Genomic DNA, 6,000 nt, shown 5'->3' with positions numbered 1-6,000 from the left:
ACAAAACTCACTTTTTACAGTGCCATAAGCTTTACAGTAACTCACAAAGAGATGCTGAATAACTATATTTGAAAATTAATTCAATGGCTGTTTACCTGCAATGGGATATGAGAGGTGCTTAACATTTTTCCAAATCAGGTTAGTCAGTTGGGCATTTCAATGTCAATCTCCAAATGTGAGGTATTAAAAAAAAAACAAAACCAAAAGCCTCTTCTGTAGACTTGCCACTCATGTATATATATGCCCCAAAGTAGCGTGTGTATGCATGCACGTGTACGTGTGCATGATTATGAAAGATAATTTATTTTTTAAAAAATCATTTCAGACTACCAGTATTGCAAATGTTTATCAAGAATACTCAGCAGATAGGCTGACGTTTTTTCCCTTTTATTTATTATCACGTTTGCTCTTGCCAAAGTCTACCTAGGGGATAATCAATTAGTTTGAATGAAACAAGCCAATTCAGTTTTCTAACAACAAAGTAAAGAGTTATATATTAAACTTGTTTTGAAATCCACCTTCTCCATATGGATTTTGAAGTAATATAGGCAAGGTAATATATTGAAAAACATGAAAATTCTAACAGTTATTCCTGCCTGCAAAAACAAATTACTTGGATAATTAAGACCTGGAGGTTCTACTGGCAATATTCTTTAGCTTCCTGAAGCACCATTCTTACCTGGGACATCTTTCAAAGCACTGTTTTTTAGTTTAATGAGCAAGCATGAATGCAACTCAAGGTCTCTCACTAGTTTTAGGATTCTGAAGACTTAAAAAGAACATCCCAGTCGATCATTTCCAGCTTATATTAGGTAAGCCAAATGGGCACTTGGATGCGCAAAATAAGTAACTGAATGTCTAAGTGCTATTTTATGGGCAAACACTCCAAATACAGGAGGGACACATGTATCGAGTTGAGGCACTCCAGACTGTGGGAATTTCACACAAGTTTGAGGTGTCATTATGCTTCAGGTGTTTAATTTTATAAAGGTCTATGCAAGACTCAAGTCCACAGGCATTGTACAACAGTCCCGTTTCCTGTTACCACCTCAATAGACCACAAATTTGTACTTAACTAATACATAATGAACAACTGTGTGTATACATAGTGAGTGTCAACTTGCTTCACAAAATTGGGGCAAAGGAAAATGCAGGGACCATGCAGGGCATAATTTTAAATGGTCTCTTAAGAACACTCAGGGGAAATCTTGCTTTTACCCTGACTCTCTCTTCCCCACTTCCTCACTACGGAGAAACTCTTCTTGTCACACCAAGCCTACGTTAGAATCATTGAAGAGTGATTTCCCTCAGAGGTAGGAACAGGATCTTTACCTTCAAGCTATGGAGGGAGAATGGCAGTGTCACCGACTGACCAAGCTGAACAGCAGTGGCTGCAGGACTAGAGTTTGGCCCTAATAAGATTTAAGGTGTTGATCAACATCTATATGGTTTAATTACTTAGCTGGATCCAAAGAGTATATGTATGCACACATAAACCTGTACAAGTCTTGTGTATTACATTACTTATTACCAACTAATAGATGAGCCAAGAACATAATATTCATACTACAATGTACACAAAGGTTTAGTTATTTTGGCACACACACAAGGCTAACAGTCAGTTAAGAGGACATGTACTAGTGCAACACATTACATTTGCTCTGTCATGAAGGTAAAAGGTTTGTTTCTTGGCCAATGCAAAGAGAGAATTCTCATTCATGGATGAGAGGTACATGCTGCCAGAATACATGCATCACTGAAAGGCAGGGTTATGTTTTGAATATCATACATGCAGCCATAAAGAATTAAAATTTATTTTATAACTATGACAAGCCTTAAGGAAAAAACCTATCAATTACAATTTTAAAGTTTTGGGTTTGGAGAAAGATACACAAGGATTTTCTCTACCGATGGTTACAGATGGCTAGGATACCTATCACTTGCAAGCCAAACCTGTAGTAGTCATTTGCCTGTTAGTTCTGGCTAATTCCAGCTACCATAAAAAATATTAATTGAGCCAATAGAGGGAAAATACAGGTAACTGAAATGCTAATTCATGAACAAAGCTTTCTATAATGCCAAAAAGTTGTCAGAGGAATTTTTAATTTAGGTATGGTCAGTAAAATACATGGAAAATACCATACTTCAAAATATCTTTGAAGGACAATCACTATGCTGATGAAAAACAAAAGTTGTGACATGTGAGTAGTTTTGAAATCTCCCTTTCCTAAAGTGAAAAAGAGATAAGAAATACTATAGGTTAAAAAAAAAAGTGGCTAGATCTCGACCACTGTCCAATGTTCAGCATTTGCTCTGGGATTCCAAATATTTTATTACAATTAATGACAACTGTCCACATAGGCCTGTTGAAACAATGTATGTTTTTAATGTCTGCTTCTCAGTAACACTATTGTGATCATTTTGATAGCCACAAAAAGCAGGACAATAGTTTTTGTTTCTGATATTTCCATATTGATAAGATTGTTGCAAAACTCTCAACAAGTAACTAAAGCACATGGAGTGACTAGAGGGAATTAGTAAGCAAGAACTAATAAGAAAACCCATTTGACTTCTGCATATTTTATTTAAAAAGTAGGTTATTTTTAGAAAATGATATGAAAGGACTATTCTTTTGCCTCAGTGAGAGTTTTTATTCCTTGTCCTCAGTCTTACCAAGGCTTTGATGGTCAGGTTAAGCCTCAGTGGAGATCCAGGTAAGACTGTGTACTGCCATAGTATTTAAGGGTTTAATGGTAAATGTATAGTGTAATTTGAATTTGTTCTTTAAGGCAGTTATTGCTAAAAGCTACCTGAACTTTCTGATCACATTTCTTTTGGTAGCATGTTCAGTAATAATGGAAGCAAAGATAATTAGGAACAACAGAGTTTTATAGAAGATGTCGCATAGAAGAGTGCTGCATAGTATAAGATGCTGAAAATCAGACTGGAAAGTTAGATGGAATGAGTTGGGATGCCCAAAAAAAGGAGATGAGTATAAACCTTATTAGGTACCCATGTCCTAACTTCAGACATGACATGTAGTTACAGTCTAGAGTATGGTGCACAGGAAGAGCATATGCTCTACAACACTTCAAGGGTTGAAAATGGGTCACCTTCTGCACCTACTGAGCTATCCCTCCCCCTCATCTCTGAGGTACCAGCTATACTTGCTGTCCTGAGAGTTGAGGGAATGGCAGATGAACAAGAAAATGTACTTTGCCTCATTCCCAAGCAGGCTTGGAACTTACACAGCTGCACATGGTGCTTTTATTCATAGTCCTTATCTTCCACACCAAGTGTAGTAAAAGGGAAAAATCTTTCCAAAGTACTGTCTTTCCAGCCACAACTTCCCTTTGTCACTGTCATATCAGAATGACTTCTTCTCATGCATCTGTTTGATTCAGTTTTAAAACTATCCAACTGTAGAAATGAAGAAGAAACAAAGAACTGTGTTCCTCAAAATAAAATATTGCTAACCTGAAGCATCTTCTCAGGTCCTGATCCAAAGTCGACTACACCGTTGAAAGTATTTCAAAGAACTTTACATCGGGTCCATACAAAGTGCTTTGGTTCGTAGCAGGGATTTTATACTGTACAAGTAATGCAAAGTAAACTCTGTCAGAACCCCAGCTAGTTCCATCAGCCTCTCCTAAGCGAACAGAGTAGCTCAATTTCTAGTCAGCGCTAGCTTGTATCTGTCTGCATTCTCAATTCCTTTGCATGCCTTCTAGCTTATGAGTGTGCTGGTCTCTCTCACACTGTGAACTAGCAACTTAAAGCCTAATTATACCTTAAAACCTTCCCAACCAATCACTCCTGTGTAGCAATGGTCTGGCATTACTGACACTCAGTATTTGGGTACTTGAGAAAGCCTGTCACTTGTGTTAAGTATCACCTGATATGCCAGATGAGGCAGCTCGTGAGCAACAAACAGCCAGATCAACAGTGTGCTGAAAGGGCTCTGCAGCAGACTGGACTTCACCCTTCATTCAGGCTGGGTCCAGATCTTTTCAGTTACCAGTGAGTTATGAGTCAAGCCTTAAGGTCCATGAGGAAGAACAGGATCACTGGTTTTGCCTGGAACTTAGCTTCAGATAAACTAAGGATTTATGAAGTATTAGAGGCTTAGCCTTTTTATTCACAAAAAAACCCTGGAGCCTTCTTCAGGTGCACAGGTACCAGTGATGTAGAAGACTCTCTACATTTAGACAGTTTACTACCATGTTGGAACAATTTAGACATTGTTGGTATCACATTATGCTATTTTCTGCCTCAGAGTGTGACAGGTCAACAGTGCAACACAGGAGTAGATAATCCTTCATTCCATAGAAATTTTTCTTCAAAAACAATAGGTAACTCTTGGAAAGGCTTCACAAAGCTGGATGCTTCTCATCATGAGCATCCTTACATACACCAAAAATCTTCCTAAGTAACCAGAGCCAACCATGGGAAAAAACATTTAAATCTTTACAAGAACATGTGCTGAGTTTTGGCAAACTTCCCTCTTCAAAACAAAACCCAAAATAAATTATATACAAACAAAAAAATCTCCAAGTCTACAAGGAAGTCCTTCTCTTTGTTTGCTATTGTTGTTTTGGTTTCAGGCTGATGTATGGGCTCAAAGGGTCATTGGAGGCAAAGTTACAAGAAAGGCTACCATTCAATGTCAGAAAGGCAAAACATGAACAGTTTGAGGGCTGAAAACCAATGCTCTGTTTCCGGACATTGGCCAAATACAGACTGTTGACCTGCATGGCACAAGACAGCACACACTGCTCACTATGTACTCTGAATGGGATGCTGATATGGATGGAGGGAGAGCAATATATTTATTAACCTTTATTCAGAGTCAAAAATTAAAATCAGTGCATGAGCTCTTTTTGAAAGAAAGCAAACTAGAACCCCTAGCAGCTGGTTTTGAATACTGAAAAACTTATCTTTCATAGTTTTAGAGAAGCAGAGTAATACATTAAGGGTACTTGTTCAGCTCTTGCAGAAAACTGGACGAGCCTTTCCTCTCTTTTTTAACCAATATAGAAAATTATTTATTTTCATTCCTATTAAGCTGTTTTGGCATTCTGGGCCCTAGACAGGTCACACTCAGCTGCCTGTACCTTAAGCCTGTGTAATTGGTTCTCCTTCTATAGCAGTGGAAAGCCATTCCCATCAATACTATTACTCACAAGTTAAGCAGAAAAAGTGAAAAGATAATTAAATTCCTTGGCTTCAAACAAATCTAACATAAAATGTAGCCCGGTTATAATAGTATATTTTTGTGGGCAAATTGCACCTAACTGCATGGATATTAATAGTAAATGTCCTTATTCCAAGGGGCCATAAACACTCCTTACATATGTTCTAGCTCAAAGGGAGTATGTGCCAATATATGTGCATAACATTCACTTAATAGCAATCTGATTGGCAGTGTTTAGTCCTAATCAATATTTTAAAGCATTATTAGCTTAATGCCTCCTTCATTTCAAATATGAGGCAGTGCAAACTTGAAAACTGACTGCAAAAAGCTTTATTAGACTTTCTTAGTAACGTCTTGTTCCTCACCTCTCAGGTTAGTACAACAGCTCCATCCAGCTCCAGCCAGTCAGACCCATGCTACAGTACACACAGTAACAAGCACAAAGTATAGACAGAAGGAAAGTAAGGGCTAATATTTTCCACCTCTTTCTGTTAACATAAAATACTTTAGAACCTATATTGTCCTAGAAATAGCTTTTTTTCAGTTTTTCATGAGTGGTATATGACATTTACAGGCTAGCACCTTGTATATTACAACCACTTACACCCCAATAGTATATTGTTGAATGTTTTAAGGAAAGTGCCAGATCCTGTATAAGACATTTGAAGAAGCCCCAAAACAGTGGTAAAATCAAACTGTATAAATAATGGGATATTGTTCAGAAAGACTGCTATGCAAGACCCTCTTTTCAAGAGGTTCTATTCAACACCCTCAGGGCAACTGGACATTTAGGAATGTTTGAGATC

The sequence above is a fragment of the Phaethon aethereus genome (genome assembly GCF_964289735.1).
Source record: "Phaethon aethereus genome assembly, chromosome: 2".
Taxonomy (NCBI): Eukaryota; Metazoa; Chordata; class Aves; order Phaethontiformes; family Phaethontidae; genus Phaethon; species Phaethon aethereus.
Note: the sequence above shows the minus strand (reverse complement) of the source record.